Source organism: Ornithorhynchus anatinus, chromosome 17 (genome assembly GCF_004115215.2).
Source record: "Ornithorhynchus anatinus isolate Pmale09 chromosome 17, mOrnAna1.pri.v4, whole genome shotgun sequence".
In the NCBI taxonomy this organism is placed as follows: domain Eukaryota; kingdom Metazoa; phylum Chordata; class Mammalia; order Monotremata; family Ornithorhynchidae; genus Ornithorhynchus; species Ornithorhynchus anatinus.
The window spans coordinates 18,269,858-18,287,891 of NC_041744.1; the positions used below are offsets into that span (position 1 = coordinate 18,269,858).

At 46.4% G+C, this 18,034-nt stretch overlaps 1 long non-coding RNA gene and 1 other non-coding gene across 2 annotated transcripts; one reads left to right on the forward strand and one right to left on the reverse strand.

Moving 5' to 3' along the window:
* The first annotated feature begins 12,313 nt into the window (after positions 1-12,313).
* Positions 12,314-12,451, forward strand: LOC114818065. Its single transcript, XR_003765886.1, has one exon. It is a non-coding gene; the product is annotated as a small nucleolar RNA SNORA7 (small nucleolar RNA).
* Positions 12,452-15,224: 2,773 nt separating this feature from the next.
* Positions 15,225-16,655, reverse strand: LOC114817920. Its single transcript, XR_003765759.2, has 2 exons — positions 16,496-16,655; positions 15,225-15,680 (listed from the first exon to the last, which is right to left on the reverse strand). It is a non-coding gene; the product is annotated as an uncharacterized LOC114817920 (long non-coding RNA).
* Positions 16,656-18,034: the final 1,379 nt, after the last annotated feature.

Below are 18,034 nucleotides of genomic sequence, written 5' to 3' on the forward strand. Positions count from 1 at the left end.
CAGCCACTATTATTATTATTTTCTATTTTTAGTCCTTAAAATACTTATTTTGCAGCACCCGTTTAGGTTTGCCAAGTTCATCCGTTCTTCTGGATTGTCGATCAATCAATCAATTGTATTTATAGAGACCCAGCCAGAGAAGCTGATTGACTCTTTATCCCGCATTATAAGGACGAGGATTCTTGATGCATAAAGACCAGGAGTTATTTTGGGGAGGCCTCTCATTCCCACCCTGCACCACAGAGATCATTATCATAACTATTGTATTTGTTAATAATAATCGCGGTGTTCGTTAAGCGTTCAGTAAGTGCCGGACACTGTAGTAAGAGCTGGGGTAGATACAAGATCATTAGATTCTGTGTGGGGCTCACATTCTAAGTAGCAGGAAGAACAGGTATTGAACCCCCATTTTGCAGATGAGAACTGAGGCACAGAGAAGTTAAGTGATTTGCCCAAGGTCACACAGCAGACAAGTGGCTGAGCCGGGGTTAAATTAAGTGCTTACCCTATACCAAGAATAGGGTAGTCTGTAAGCTTGATGTAGGCAGGAAAATGTCTGGCAGAAGCTGAGAAACGGCATGATCTATTGGTTAAAGCAAAGGCTGGGAATCAAAAGGACTCGGGTTCTAATCTCCGCTCCGACCCTTGTCTGCCGTTTGACCTGGAGCAAGTTACTTCACTTTTCTGGGCCTCAGTTTACCTCATCAGTTAAAATGGGGATCAAGGCTGTGAGCCCCATATGGGACACGGACTGTGTCCAATTTGATTACCTTGTATCTACCCCAGAGCTTAGAATGGTGCCTGGCGAAGAAGAAGTGCTCAACAAATAGCACTAAAAAACCCAAAAAACAAAGAAGGAAAAAAATTCTGCTACATCGTACTCTCCCAAAGGCTTTGAACAGTGCTCTGCATGTAGCAAATGCTCAGTAAATACGATTGATTAATAATGCTAAGCACCAAACTAGATTTAAGGTAAATAGCTTGGGCACAGTTTCTGTCCTACTTGGGGCTCATAGTCTTTAGAGGAAGGAGAATGGGTATTTTACCCCCATTTTACAGTAGAGGAAGCTGAGGCCCAGAGAAGTTAGGGTAATTGCCTGAGACTACACAGCAGGAAGTGGCAGAGGAGGGATTGGAACACAGATCCCCTGACTCTCGGGTTTTTTTTTCCCTTTAGGCCATGCCGCTTCTCAGAGGTGGGTAAGCCCTGTCCAAATAACCTAGTAATAGCAGTAATAGTATTTTTTAAGCCCTTACCATGGGCAGGGCACTATCCTAAGTACTGGGAAAGAGTACAGGGATAGAACACAGCGAATGAAAATGTATAACTGGAGGCACAGATACCTAGGAAGCAATGAAACAGTCCATCAGTTGTATTTACTGAGTGCTTACTGAGTGCAGAACATGTATTAAGTGCTTAGGAGGGTACAGTGTAACAGAGTTTCTAGACACGATCCCCGCCTACTTATAGTCGAAAGGCGGAAACGGACAGTAATTCAAATAAATTATAGATATGTACAGAAGTGCTGTGGGGCCTAGGGAGGGGTGAATAAAGATTGCAATCGAAGTGCAAGAAGGGATAAGAGGCAGGGAGGGCTTAGTCATGGAGGTGATGTGCCCTTACTAAGGTTTTGAAAGTGGAGAGAGTGACTGTTGGATATCAAGAGGGTGGGCGAGAGGCCGGTGGCGAGATCGACGTATAGTGAATAGATTGCCATTAGAGGGGCAAGAGTGCAGGCTAGGTCATACTAGGAGAGCAGCGAGGAAAGGTAGGAGAGAGCTGACCGACTGCTTTAAAGCCCGCAGTAAGGGGTTTCTGTTTGCGGAGGTGGCAGGGCCGCTACTAGAAGTCCCTGAGGAGTGGGGAAATGCGGCCTGAACGTTTTTATAGAAAAGTGAACAGGGCAGCAGAGTGAACTATGGGCTGGAGTGGGGAGAGAAAGGAGGCAGAGAAAAAATAAAACAGTTGGAGATGAGGAAAAATCAGCCTGATGCAAAATAGAAACTTAAGTGGGGGGGGGGGGGGCGGTTCAGAACTGCTTCTCGTGATGGAGAATCCCCGGCGTATCCGAAGCCGCAGCAAAAGCTACCATGGCCCATTACCATTCCGGAGGTTATGGGGGACCACGTGCCACAGGTGGTGGTATCTTGTCCGTGGGGACGGTGAAAAGCAGGACAGATGGGGTCTCCTCGATGGGCCGAGGCCACGGCCTGGATGGCGCGCGGAGTTCACTCGGCCACGGTGGGAGGGCCAAAGGATCGCGAGCAGGTAGGTGCCGGGTGTTTCACTTGGCTGCGGGACGAAGAGGTCTGAGGAGACGGAGCCGAGGCCTTTATACTTGGCCCAGCATGGGCAGGGCAACCTGGCATAGGCAGAGAGATCTTTGGTCACGATGCCCCGGGGGGCTGAGTTTGCGGAGGGAGATGAGGCAGAAATTTTACCAGATGTTTTGCTTGGCTTTTCTTCTCTCCGCTAGTGTTACCTCATTCTCATTAATCCCCTCTGGCAGTTCAATTCATCAATCGTGGTTACTGTGTAAAGAGCACTGTACTAAGGGATTGGAAGAGGACAATATGATGCATTCCCTGTCCACGAAGAGCATGCAGTCTAGAGGGGAAGATAGACATGACTGTAAATGAATTAGAGAAATGGACCTAAGTGCTATGGGGCTGCGGCTGAGAATATACCAAGTTCCATAAGTTTCGGAACGTGGTCATTTTCCTCTACTCACATAATTGGATTCTGTACATGATACCACGTTAAACACTTAACACCGTCGGCAGAAAAATCAAGTGGTGAGGCATTTAATTTCCAGGAAATTTTCATGCGATTTACCATTTGTTTCCATACATATTGGAACTTTTTGAATAAACAAATGATAGATTAATCTAATTATTCTGCCTTTAGCTCAAACTTACACGAGCAATAAATGCATACTTAAATTCCTATTAGTACCCTAAATTTTTAATGAATGGCTTAAGCATTTAATTAGAGTATATCTGGGAAGCCAAAGTGGTTATTAGGTAAATTGTTTTGGAGGCGCTTTCAAGCAAGTTCGTTGGCTACCTTGCACTGTTTTTGGTTTATGGATATTTCATTTCCTTTCAACATTTACCAGAGAAGAAACGTAGTCTATTTTTCACCTCGTTTCTCCACGTTTTGGGGTTTATTGGTGTCTGTGTTACTTGCGGACTATTAGACTATCCTTAGACTTTGTCCCGTCGCCTTAAAAATGCTGTTGTTTTTGAAGCTGACGTGGAAACTTCATTAAGTAAATGAGAAGGTCTTAAAGCAAGTAGGATCAAAGCCCGGGTCCTCTGACTTTCAGGCTGGTGCTCTTTCCATAACAACAATATACATTACAATAAACTGCTGTCTATTACTATAATGATATTTTCAAAATGATCAGTAAGGGTATTAGTCATTTATGTGTTACTGTTGAGGATAAATTAAGAGTAACTAACAGCAATAGGCGGTATGAGAAGCAGCATGGTTTAGTGGAAAGGCCTTGAACCTTAAAGTCAGAGGACCTGCGTTCTAATCCAAGATGTACAGTCGGTTTGCTGTCTGACCTGGGGCAAAGTCACATCACTTCTAGGCCTCAGTTATCCGGTTCTACCGCTACTTTGTGAGCACTTTGTGGGACGTGGACCGTGTCCGACCTGATTTTCTTGTACCTATTCCAGCAATTAGCGCAGTCTCTGCCACATACTAAGCTCTTAAATGCCTTAAAAAATGCCTTTCATTGCTTCTAATATATAAGCCACCTACCTCCCAGTGGATGGGAATCAGAAGAGGGGCTTTACTCCCCCAGAGCTGAGGCTGCTGGAAACCTCAGATGCCATGAAGCATGTTCTTAAAGCAGGCTGTGTAGATGGTAAACACAGGATGTCAGAAAGCAATCTGTGGAGACACAGCATGGCTTGGTGGAATAAGCCCAGGCCTGAGAGTCCAAGGCCCTGGGTTCTAATCCCAGCTCTGCCACTTCTCTGCTGGTGACCTTGGCCGAGCCTTTTCTCTTCTCGGCACCTCAGTTACCTCATCTGTAAAATGGGGGCTAAGCTGTGAGTCCCAGGTGGGACAGGGGCTGTGTCCAAGCTGATTATCTTGTACCCACCCCAGCGCTTAGCACAGTGCTTGGCACCAGGTAAGCCACAAATGTCACAATTATTATTGTCAGCTCTAGGTTCTGGGTGTGACTTGGAGTGTCAACTCCACCTGGAAGCAGGACCCCTCTATTACTTGTTTTATTTTGGTTTCTTTAATTGTATTGGTAATTGGTAATGGGATTGGATAAATATTCGTTAAAGAACTGAGCCGAGATTTCCAGCGCTCTGCCAGAAAGGACCAGCAGGGATATTGTAACAACAACATTATAATTATAACAATTATATTGTATAATTATAGCAATATTATACAAGGAATATTGTCAAGACATGGAAGTCAATAGATGTGGGCGGACAAGATCACTATTTCAGAAGATGAAGGAAATTAAGGGAACATTTCGTCCTCGGATTGGCTTCGTCAAATGCAAAGATAGATGGGCTGATGATAAATGCCAGTGGAATCAAACAGATGGAAGGAATATGCACAGAAACTATACCAGAAGATAGCTATATACAAGAAGTATTTGAAAAAGTTCTTTTTGAATTAGAGCCACTCATCATGGAAAATGAAATTAGATCAGCTTTACACTGTCTTGCAAAAATAAGGCTGTGCTAGGCTTCTTACTGAGGTGTTTCAGGCAGCCGGAGGGGAATCGGTACAAGTCCTTACCAAATTATGTCAACAGGTATGGCTAACCAGTCAGGTATGATTGGAAGAGATCAGTTTATGTTCCAGTACTGAAGAAAGGAGAGACATCTAAATGCGACTATTATCATATAGTTTCCTTGATCTCACATGCCTCCAGGAAGTCAGCTTGTGCTTTATTGATTACAGTAAGGTCTTTGACAGCGTGGGTCGTGAGAAACTCTGGAGCGCATTAAGGAAAATGGGCATGCCATTAAGTGCATTAATATGGAACCTCTATGCCAAACAGAAGGCTACAATAAGAAGAGAATTTGGAGAAACAGATTGGCTTTTCATTAGTAAAGGTGTAAGAACAAGGATCTATCTTATCGCCTTTATCTGTTCGTCCTTTATACCGAATACATAATGAGAGAGGCCGGATTGGATGAAGACAGAGGGAGTAAAGATTGGAGAAAGGAATATAAGCAACCTTGGTTACACTGACGATACTACCCTACTAGCAGAAAGTGAAGAAATTTGAAGGGCTTATTAAAAGTTAAGGAACAGAGCAAAAAGGGAAGCCTACATTTGAATGTCAAGAAAACCAAGACCATGACAACTGGAAGTTTTAACACACTGTAGAGGATGGAGAGAAGATTGAAATAGTTGAAAATTTTGATCTCCTGAGGACGGTAATCAATAATAAAGGAACTAGTAGTCAAGAAGTATGCCTAAGATTAAAGTTAGGAAGACTTGCTATGAAGAGCCTGGAAAAAGTCATGATATGTGCCGACGGATCCGGAAGCTGGACAGGGAGAAAATGGGATAGAAAGACCATCGAAGGTTTAGAAATGTGGTGTTGGAGAAGACTCTGGCGAATACCATGGTCTGCCCGAAAAACAAACAAATGGATTTTGGAGCCAATAAGTCAGAGTGGTTTTTGGAAGGCCAAATGACTCGACTTAGATGAGCATATTTTGGGCACCTAATCTGGAGGACTAATTGTCTGGAGAAGACACTAATGCTAGGAAAAATCCAGGGAAAACACGGAAGAGGCAGACCGGCAACTATATGATTACACCCAGTGCTTAGAACAGTGCCTGGGATATAGTACGCGCTTAAGTACCAGAAACAGAAAAGGAGTGGGGAAAACAGTCAGATCAGCAATAATAATGATAATTGTGGTATTTGTGTACTATCTGCGTTTACTATCTGACAAACCCTATACTAAGAGCTGGGGGTCGATACACGATAAGCAGATCCCACATGGGGTTCACAGTCAGAGTAGGAGGGAGAAAACAGATTAACTCCTCATATTGCCGATGAGAGAACTGAAACTCAGAGAAATGAAGTGACTTGCCCACGGTGGTACGTGGTGGAGCAGGGACTAGAACCCAGTTCCTCCTGACTCCCAGGTCTGTCCTCTCTGCTAGGATAAGCTACTTCTCTAATAGTCACCCTACGTGAGTGTCTGGCAAGGGTGACCATTTCCAACCGTTCGGACCAACCGTTCGAACCACACAACGTAAGAAGCTGCGGTTGTAACCCAGCCTCCCCGTAAAGATTTTTAAAGCAAAGTCCCAGGTGTACTTATCATTCAGGCAGCCCTTTCCGTAGCCTCTGGGGAGAGGTTTTCTCATCTGAGTCTTCTGGGGAAAAAAGGAGCGAGCAGACTTGAATACAGAGCACGCGGGTTGTTTGAAAACAATCAACGGATCCTTGTAATCGGGGCATTTTCTGCCTAACGTGGAAGTAGATTGCAAACCGGGTTTTCTGTCAGTAAAACAAATGGGCCCTTCAGTTTAGTCTTGCTCTGCCAATTGTCCTGCCTCTTCTGGTTTGGTTAGTTGCCTTCCAAATTTTGGGGACGAGGGGAAGAGGTCTCAACTCTTTTCCAATTCCCGGCAAGGCACCAAACACCGCAGGAAGTGATATTTATGAAATTCTGGCTCAGACGGTGGAGGTTGGTCAAGGCAGGGGTTACCCTATCCCACATAGGGGTCACAACTTAACTCTCCATTTTACAGATGAAATAACCGAGGCATAGACCAAGTCACTTGGCCAAGGTCACACAGCAGACAAGTGGCAGAGCCTGGGATTAGAACCCAGGTCCTTTTGACTCCCGGACCCATGCTCTATCCACTAACAATCAATCAGTCATATTAACTGAGTGTTATATGTGGAACTCTGCACTAAGCACTTGGGCTAGTACAAAATATGACAGTATAGCACACATTCCCTGCCTACATTCCTTAGCTTGTTATATTTTTTACTTTGTACTCTCCCAAGCATTTAGTACAGTGCTCAGCACCCAGTAAGCGCTTTGTAAATTCGATTGTCTGACAGACCAGGCCACGCTGCTTCTAATAGGCCGTTTCCCCCTTTCCTCCGCTGTTCCTTCTGCTCCCGCTCCTCTGTCAGAATTCCCAGCCCGCGAAAATCCCACTTCCCCTCCGAAAATTAGCTCTTGCAGCAAACTCCACTGGCTCATTAAGCCCTGTAGCTCTTTTACATAACGAGGGAGATGCGGTGGCATTTTCCAATTACCGCGTTAATTGTTTACTGGCTCCAATCTCTCCCACCCAACACTCCCGACCAGGCCGGATTCCCCCCGGGGCTTGTCCGCTTCACCTGCGTTGACGTCGTTCGAACGTGTTCCGTTGTTTCAAGGTGAACTTTCCGCTCTGCACCATCTTTGGGCTGGGAGGCTCTGGTCGTCTCCGGTGCCCGGTGCCAGGGCAGAAGAGTCGCCGTGTGGGCTGGTGCCGATGCGTGTTGGACTGGAAGTTCCTTGAGGGCAGGGATAGCGTCTACTAACTCGGGATAAAGCCCAAGCCCGGGTGTCTGAAGGTCCGGGGTTCTAATCCCGGCCCCGCCGCTCGGCTGCTGTGTGGCCTTGGGTTAGTCACTTCACTTCTCTCTGCTGCAGTTACCTGATTTGTAAAATGGGGATGAAGACTGTGATCCCCACGTGGCATGACCTGATTACCTGGTATCGAACCCAGTGCTTAGATCAGTGCTTGGCATATAATAATAATAATAATGTTGGTATTTGTTAAGCGCTTACTATGTGCCGAGCACTGTTCTAAGCACTGGGGTAGACATAGGGGAATCAGGTTGTCCCACGTGGGGCTCACAGTTTTCATCCCCATTTTACAGATGAGGGAACTGAGGCACAGAGAAGTTAAGTGACTTGCCCACAGTCACACAGCCGACAAGTGGCAGAGCTGGGATTCGAACTCATGAGCCCTGACTCCAAAGCCCGTGCTCTTTCCACTGAGCACAGATACCAACATTATTATTATTATTATGTGGGACGGGGAGTGTGTCAAACCCGATTTGCTTGTATCCACCCCAACAGTACAATGCCTGGCACGTGGCAAATGCATAACAAATCGCACTATTATTATTATAGAATAAAAATAGCAGATCCAGTTACTGATCTTGGAGAGTAACAGTGGAACGGTGTAATTAACAGAACCATAGTATAAAAAATGTTGGGAACAAAAGTTGTAAAAATGCAAGGGAGTAGCTGCTGGGACACGATGACCCGGGAAGTGGGAGGCTCTAGACTGTAGGCTTGTTGTGGGTAGGGAACTTGTCAACCAAGCCAAGGGTTTAGTACAGTGCTGTGCGTAAAGTAGGGACTGGCCTGTGGGCTACTGTGGGTTGAGCAGAGGCCAGTGCTGCCAAAGGGCCCTTGGCCCTTGAGGCCTGTTGCAAGAGAAGACACCTGGTGGAAAGCTGGAATCGTTTCTCCTTTCTCTGTTCTTTTCTTCTCCTTTTCTCCTTTCTCCATTTCCCCTTTTCCTTTCTCCTTTTTCCCTCCTCTTCCCTCCAAGTCTCATCAGACCTTAGGGCTGACAGGCATATCTCACTCTCTCCCCCGCCTTCATCCCTCTCCCTCCTTTTCCCTCTTTGTCCCTGTCCCTCCTTTCCTCTCCCTTCCCTGTGGCATAGCGGATAGAGCACGGGCCTGGAAGTCGGCAAGTCACGGGGTCTAATGCCACTTGCCTGCTCTGTCACCTTGGGCAAGGCACTTCACTTCTCTGGGCCTCAGTTCTCTCATCTGTAAAATGGGGATTGAGACTGTGAGCCCCACGTGGGACAGGGACTGCTTTCAACGTGATTAACTTGTGCTTAGCAACAGTCCTTGTCCTTAACAACAGTCCTTAACAAGTACCAGAATTATTATTATTATTAAGTGCTTAATAAATACTATTGATTTGAAGGGTTCTAATTCCAGCTCCACTACTTGTGTGCTGCATCTGGGCCTCAGTGCCCTCATTTGTAAAATGGTGAGTCCCATGTGGGACATGGACAGTGTCCTCCCAGATTAGCTTATACCTATCCTAGGGTTTAGTTTAGTGTAGGGCACGTGGCAAGCGTTTAACAAGCACCAGAAAAAATCGTTATAATTGATTAATGATTATATGCATACAATCAATATATGAATATATTTAATTACATGAATCAATATATTAGTTATTATATGACATCAGTAGATTTTTAGGTTGTGCAAAACCCCAAATCTTACTAAAGTGCATGCCATCTTTGAAAGCATAAATTGACCGATGTCACCAGCTCGGAGAAAGCTGGAAATTCTTGTTAAGCATTTGGGGTTATGATTATAGTTGGTTCGTAGAACTGCTTACGTGAAGTTGGCCCGCCTCATGATGAACCAGGCTGTCCGCTAGGAAGGGCTAAAAGATGGCTACAGTCTTGCATGGTAAAATCTATAGGATCGAAGGACCTGCTTCACTGGGGCTAAAGAAGAGGTCATGCTTTCTTATCCTCTAGTCCTTAAGCTCACTGTGGGCAGGGAATATCCACCAACTCTATTATATTGTCCACTCACCAGCTCTTAGTTTAGCACTTGGCATGCAGTAAGGGCTCAAATACCAATAATTGAGCGATTTGGTTATCCTCTAGCCTTTAAGCTTGTCCTTTAGTCTGTAAGCTTGTTGAGGGCAGGGAACATGTATTCCAAATCTGTTCAATTGTATTTATTGAGCGCTTACCCTGTTCAAAGCACTATTCTAAGTGCTTGGGAGAGGACAATAGAACAACAGACACATTCCTTCCCATTACGACCTGGCAGTGTGGAAGGGGAGACAGGCACTGATATAAATAGATAAATTGCTGGTACACAGAAATCTATACATATGTGTTGTGGGGATGGGAGGGAGGGTGAATGAAGGAGCAAGAAGGAATGACGCAGAAGGGAGTGGGAGAAGAGGAAAGGAGGGCTTAGTCAGGGAAGGCTTTTTGGAGGAGATGGGCCTTCGATAAGGCTTTGAAGTGGAGGAGAGCAATTGTCTGTCGGATATGAGGAGGGAGGGCGTTCCAGGCCGGAGATAGGATGTGGGCGAGAGGCCGGTGGTGAGAAAGACGAGATTGAGGTACAATGAGGAGGTGAGCATCAGAGCAACAAACTGTGAGGGCTGGGTTGCAAGAGGAGAGTAGCAAGGTGAGGTAGGAGGAGGTAGGTGATGGAGTGCTTTGAAGCCAATGGTGAGGATTTTCTATTTGATGTGGAGCTGGATGGGCAACCACTGGAGGTTCTTGAGGAGTGGGGCAACATGGTCTGAACGTTTTTGAAGGAAAATGATTCGGGCAACACAATGGTATGGGGACAGACAGGAGGCAGGGAGGTCAGAAAGGAGGCTGATACAATAAAATCAAAGTAAATAATGGCATTTGATAAGCACTTACTATGTGCAAAGCACTGTTCTAAGCGATGGGGGGATACAAGGGGATCAGATGGTCCCTCGTGGGGCTCAGAGTCTTCATCCCCATTTTACAGATGAGGGAACTGAGGCCCAGAGAAGTGAAGTGATTTGCCCAAGGTCACACAGCTGACATGTGACAGCTGACAAGTGACTGAGCCAGAATTAGAACTCATGACCTCTGACTCCCAGGCCTGGGCACTTTCCGCTGAGCCACGCTGCTTCTAATCAAGGCGGGGTAGGATAAGTGCTCGCGTTAGTGGGGGAGCGGTTTGGATGGAGAGGTAGGCGCGGATTTTGGCTGTGTTGTGAAGGTAGAACTGATGGGATTTAGTGATGGCTTGAATATGTGGGTGGAGCGAGAGAGAGGAGTCAAGGATAATGGCAAGGTTACAGGCTTGTGAGACAGGAAGGATGTGTAGTAAGCGCTCAGTAAATACCACTGATTATCCTCTAGCTTGTAAGCTCATCCCTTAGACCGTAAGCTCGTTGAGGGCAGAGAACGTGTCTACCTCCTCTGTCATTTGTACTGTCCCAAGTGCTTAGTACAGTGCTCCGCACTCAGTAAGAGCTCAATAAATACGGCCGACGGATTGCTTGGTTACAGCCAAGTCTGTACAGGCCGGACTCCCTTGGATGACCTGGACGTACGTCTCATGACCATCATCGTCAGGAGTCGTGACGAAATAAGTTCCGCCCAAGCTATTCTTCAGCCTAACAGCAGGCCGCTGCAGTTTCCTTCCTTCTTGTTTCCCCGGCGGATGGTACTTTACTCCAGAGAGATGCCTTGATTTTTATGGAACAGTTCCCCGAGATTAAATAACCCAGTGAAATACATCAGACGCGACACTAACCAAAAGTCCATTAGGACGTCTCCTTGTGCATTATTCTTCAAATGATACAAATTTTCCGGTCCCACTTACAGCAACACCTGTTCTGGATATTTCCAGTTTAATGACTTCGGGGGAGGCTTATATCTTTCAACTGAGGGGAGCTCTATCATTTTGACATTTAATTTTGTTTCTCTTTTATAAATGTCTTATAAAAAGAGAATCATTTGGAAATGTTATCTCCCCACATCTGGCTGTTGGACATTATAAAAAAAATCGCCCACAATACATTAAATTTCAGCTGAGTCTCCCTCTTCTTAAATCAGAAATTGATTCGTTTATTGCCACACGGCTCCTATAGGCCGTAACCAATTTTCACCGAAGCTTAAGGAGTTCGCTTTCTTCATGAGAAAATAATCTTTCTTTTGCTACTTCCCGTGTCTCTCCTGCCGGCGATGCGACCTTGCCTTCCCTGGATAGTTCAGGTGGTGAGTTTGCCAGTGGCTGAGGTGATTTGGGGATTTAAAAAAAAACAAAACACGACTACGGGCACGAGAGGGAAACCGAGAGTTTGGAAATAGACCCAGACAATCAACCTTTTCCAAATAATTGCTCAGTTCTTGTCTCGATCTTTCTTGGAGCGGTGTGGAAATGCCGATGTAGAAGCGGAAAATCCATGCCACAAAACGATTTGAGAGGGCTAATTCAGGATGAATCCATGACGTGACAAAGCTCAGACACTGAATGGTGAGCAGTGTGACCTAGTGGAAACAGCACGGACCTCTGAATCAGGACGTCTGGATTCCCCTTTTTAGATTGCGCGTTCCCCACGGGCAGGGAACCTGTCTACCAATTCTTCAATTTTGTTCTCGTCCAGGTGCTTAGTACAGTGTTCTGCACACAATAAACATTCGATAAATACGATCGATGGATTGATTCTAATCCTGGTTCTGCCGTTTGCCTGCTGTGTGACCTTGAGTGAGTCACTGTACTTCTGGGTGCCTCGTCTTTCGAATGAAATTCCCCTCCCAGGGTCGCACCTGGAGAGTTTCCAGTACTCTACCAGTCTCGACTGTGGGAGGGAGCGTCAAGCAGAGGCCTACCCATTCCATTCCTAGCTCGGGCAGTGGCTAGGGAGTGGAAGGCCATCTGCTACAAATCTAAACTCACCTGTGCTGGGCAGCTGCGGCCTGGGAGAGAGTCGAGGGCGAAGACTCAAATTTACCACACGGAAGAAACTCTTTCATATTTTTACTAAGAAAACTCTGGCTCCATTACTGGAACGATTGCAGACGGAGGTGTGTCCATGGTGTCGTTTTGGGCCAGAGAGGCCTCGACAGCCTAAGACCAGACCGGAATGGAGTTAAGATCCTTGTTCTCTCTTTCACCGAGACCCCTGTATGGGACAGGGACCATGCCTGAGCTGCTTAAATATATTCCTAATTCAGATCTATAGTGCTAGGCATAAAATAAGCCCCTAAATACTACAGTTATGATTGTGAAGACCTACGATCGGTCATTTTATTTCACCGTCAATATGGAAGAGCAATAAAACGGTCCTGAGGAAGCTAGCCGAGCGACAATTTATTTAGCTCTGCGGTGTTGTTTGGTGGCTACAGCGTGGGCCCGGGAGTCAGAGGACCTGGGTTCTCATCCCTGCTCCACAGCGTGTTTGCTGAGTGACCTAGGGCAAGTCACTTTGCTTCTCTTTCCCTCAGTTACCTCCTCTGTAACGTGGCGATTAAGACGGAGCGTCACGTGGAACATTCGCGGACAACTCAGCCCGCACGCCCCGTTCCTCTGTTGCCAACCTACTAGCTGTATTGCAATCTCGTCTGTCGCGCTGCCGACCTCTAACCCACGTCCTACCTCTGGTCTGGGTTGCCCTCCCCCTTCGTATCTGGCAGACACTCGCTCTCCCCACTTTCAAAGCCTTATTGAAGGCCTCCAAGAGGCCTCCCCGGCAAAGCCCTCCTTTCTTCTTCTCCTATTCCCTTGAATTTGTATTTGCTCTCTTTATTCACCCTTCCCTCAGCCCCACAGCACTTATGTCCATATCCATAATCTAGTTATCCATACTAATGTCTGCCTCCTGCTTTGGAGGTAAGCTCGTTGTGGGCCGGGAATGTGTCTACCAACTCTGTTATATTGTACTCTCCCAAGCTCTTAGTACAGTTCTCTGCACACGGTAAGCGCTCAATAAAAGAGGCAGTGTGACCTAATGGATAGAATAACAGGCTTGGGAAACTCCGGGCTTCTAATTCCTGGCTTCTAATCCCCCGGTCTCCGCTTGCCTGTGTGACCAAACTGCTTGAGGGCAGATATGGTGCCTGATAACTCTGTTGTACTCTTCCAATCGCTTAGTACAGTGTTTTGCACAGAGATTGCTCAGTATTGATGGGGGAAAATGGCCAATGGTTTTTACGTTGATCTGCTCTATCTGGTTTGGCGCCAGAGAGCGCTGCTTCCAGTTAATTATTTTTGTCTTTTTTTCCAACCCAAATATATCTTTTTATTTGATTCATAATTAACCTCCCTCATTACTTTTGCTCCCTCGCATAACTTCTGTGTATTTTACACGGGATTTGCGGAGAGGGTTTGACGTTTGTTAAGAACCCAAAACCGATAACATTGCCGGGTAACGTCTCGCCCTGCCAAGAATATCCATTTATTTTGCTTTATCGCGTGATTTTATTTCAAATTTATGCCGACTGGAAGCTCCGAGGATGCTTCACATCTGCTCTCCACATCTGGTTTCCAAGCTGGGGGAGGAAATCCTCGTGAGATTGACAAGAGGGAGGAAGTTCTACCGTCTCCTCTTTGCAAGCCAACCCTCCCACTTTATAGATTGTATTTATTGAGCATTTACTGGGTGCCGAGCCCTGTAATGAGCGCTTGGATGAGTACCAGAGTAGGTAGACACATTCCCTGCCCACAGTGAGCTTACAGTCTGGAGGATGAGCTTACATTCTGCATTCCATCCATGACATTTGTTGAGCACTGAACTGAACGTTTGGGCGGATAAGATGTAATGGATTTCATAGACATGACCTCTATCCCTGAGGAGCTTATAGTCTACTGTGGGTTGAGCACTGGAGAGAGTATTGCAGTTGATAGATGGGATCCTTGTCTCCAGAGAGTTGACAATATAGTGGGGTGTCTCTCCTGTTATTTCACTATTTTACTTCCCACTTTTCCCCTTCAACTCTGCCAATCAATGGTATTTATTGAGAACTTAACATATACAGAGCACTGTACTAAGTGTTTGGGAAAGTATCACGCATCAGAACTAGCAGACGTGGTCCCTTCCCGTAACGAGAATACAGTCTAGAGTCTCCCCACAGCCTCAGCATCCTAAATGCCCCCTCCTCCAAGTGGTCGTCCCTGATTACTCTCCACCTTCTTCATTAGCCATCTTAGGCCTTGTGCATGTAGCGGTATATTTTTTTGAATTTCTTCCTTGCCTTTTTATCCTTTGTGTTTGTGCTTTTCCTTAGTGTATGTCTGACAATTTATGACTTTAATCTCCCCCAGGGTGAGAAACTTCTGTCTTAATACTCTTACCTCCTTCCAGCGAACCAGAACAGGAGAGGGATTATTCTTAATGGGTTCAGAGTGCTGTAGTGGATGCCTATGTGTAGAGAGCACTGTACTGATTTCCTACTGAGTGCAGACCACTGCACAGGATGCCTTTTGGGAGCCTCTGCTGTCCTATCTCTCACTGTCCCGGGTACCTTTATGGGTGAAGATAATTTTGCTGGCCGGATCCTTTGAGCAGAGCACTAATCTGGTTGTCTAGGAACACGAGCTACTGCAATGAGCAGAGCACTGTGCTGGGCAGCATTTGTGTGCAGAGCGCTGTACCGATTGCTTGAGTATGGTGAGTGTGTATGTCCTGTTGAACTCCAACATGCAAGTGAATATCAGTGAAAGTTATGTAAGAGTGTGCAGGAGGGTGGGACTGTGTCCTTTATTACTCCAACATCTAAAAGAATACCAATGGTTAGCGTGTAGATGCGTTTGTACACGCATCTCGGTCCATATCTCCAAAAAGGTTTCCCCAAAGGCAGGTTCCGTATCCGATTATCCTGGTGTGATATGCAGTTATGGCCAATCTCAGAAAATCTAAATGTGCCTCTTTATTAAACATCTGTGGGGAAAAGACACCAGATTTTCACTAATTGCCATTAATGGTCAACTGGGCCTCACTTCCTCCTTCCCTTCCCAGACCCAAGCAACGTTTTCCTAGGACGAGCTTAAAAACAAACTATACGGAGTGGGTCCGATGAAATTCGGTTATAGGCCAGACTTGATATTCCAAATGAGAAAATACAGCCTGTGTCATGCGAAGGGAAGGTTGCTATAGCAACTCTTCATCCTTGAAGAATCCTAAGGAAAAAAAAATAAAGACCACTGTAAAACTCCATGTAGTCTAGCTCTTAATTAGAAGCTTCCCAGGAAACCGTAACTCGTGTGGTTTTTCTTTGATGGCTTTTGGCCATTACTTCACTCTTCCGTTCCTAGGTGGATGGGGGCGGGAGGATGACATTCTCTGCCCGGCTCCATCCCGTTTGATCTCTTTATCCTTTAAGAATGGAACGAGACCTTGGCCTTTGGGGAAAACAAGACCGGATCGGAGTGAAATCACCAAACAGTCATTTCTGACAGGATTAAGGACTCCCTGCCGTCAATCGTTCGATGGTATTTGTTGAGACCTTCCTTTGTGGGGAGCGCCATACAAAGCCCTGGGGTGAATACGAGCAGATCGGGCTGCACACGGTCCCTGTCCCACCTGGGGCTCAAGGTCTTCATCCCCATTTGACAGATGAGGGAACTGAGGCCCGGAGAAAAGGAGTGACTTTGGACAAGTCACGCAGGAGACAAGTGGCGGAGCTTAGATGCCATTTCCTTTCGGCTCCCGGGCCCGGGTTCCAACCATTAGGCCATACTACTCATCTAGTCTTCCTGCCGGAGGGCTGCCCGGGTAGATGATTGCATTCGGGGTTCTCCAAAATAACCGGGTAGCGAAGGAATGGTAAACAATGGACGTGTTGGTCGTGTAACTCGGCACTGCCCCTCTCGACTGTAAGCTCGTTGCGAGCAGGGAATGGTTGTCGTTCTATTGTCTTCTCCCAAGTGCTTAGTCCAGTGTTAAGCACTCAGGAACTGCTAAATAAATAGGACTGACTGTATGACTGACTGACCGTCGTGTGGCCAACAGGCCTGTAGGTTGCTCGTTGCGTTCTGGGTCCTGGCGGGAACACGATGAGTGGGGACGAGAGAGAGAGAGTGGCTCCGAGTAAGTCACCAGCCTTGGACTCCTCTGCCGGACACGGGTTCTCGACTCAGAAGGCTGACGCCTGGATGAGAAACCGCTGCTGTAATAATCATAGTAATATTCTGGTATTTGTTAAGCTCGTACCATGTGCCAGCCGCTGTACTAAAGGCTGGGGTAGATACAAGGCGTGACCTTGGGAAAGTCACTTCGTTTCTCTGGGCCACAGTTTGCTCATCCGTAAAATGGGGAGGAAGAATGAGAGCCTCGTGGGACAGGGACCGTGTCCAATCTGCTTAACTTGTATCTACTCCAGCATTTAGAACAGCATATAATAAGCACTTAAAAAGTACCATTATTATTATTATTATCATTATTACAAGATAACTGGGTTGGACTCAGTCCCCGTCCCACACGGGGCTCACAGTCTTAATCCCCATTTTAAAGATCAGTCAGTCAATCATAATTATGGAGCGCTCACTGTGTGCAGAGCACTGTCCTAAGCACTTGGGAGAGTACAACAGCCTATCAGATATATTCCCCGCCCACAAGAGCTTACAGTCCAGAGGTTAGATGGGATAACTGAGGCCCAGGGAAGAGAAGTGACTTGACCGAGGTCACTCAGCGGATAAGCGCGGGAGCCGGGCTTAGAAGGCAGGTCTTCTGACTAGGGCTCTATCCACTAGGCCACACTGCTCCTCACGTAGGCTCCCTCCTCTTCCCTCACTGTCAGGGAAGGGCTGTGGGGGGTCAGGCAACTGAGTCGGATGAGAACCTTCTGCTACAGGTCTTTGAGCTCAAGCGTTGATGAAGTTCTTAAAATAGCCAGACCGGTCAGATCCTCCCGAGAGCGAGTCCATTAAAAGGCTGTTTATGAAAATCACAAGGCACATCTCCGAGGTCCGTTGAAAAGGAAAATGGTCACTTGCCTTCAAATTAGTTTGAATCGAGGACCGGTGACAGTCTGTGAACCAGAAACTTGATTTGTTCAATTTCGTAGTGAAATACATCAACGGTCTGAGCTTACAACTAAATAGGCATATTCCGAGAGTGAAGCAAATTGAGTTGTCCTTCAAGTGAAATATCTGTTACTAATTCATTTTAGCCTGTGTTTCTGTAAGTGTTAGACCATACGAACGCCAGGCTACTCACCTCGATCTCGTCGGTCTCTCCGCCGACACCTTGCTCGTGACCGCCCTCCAGCTTGGAATAATAATAATGATTAATGATAGTGATAATTGTGGTATTTAATCACTCGCTATGTGCCAAGCGCTGTATTAAGAGCTGACGTAGATACGAGGCCATCGGGTTCCACACAGTCTAAGAAGTAGGCAGAACAGGTATTGAATCCCCATTTGGCAGATGAGGGGACTGAGGCGCAGAGAAGAGAAGTGACTTTGTCAAGGTCACACAGCAGATAAGTGGCGGAGCCGGGATTAGAATCCCGCTCCTCTGACTCCCAGGCCTC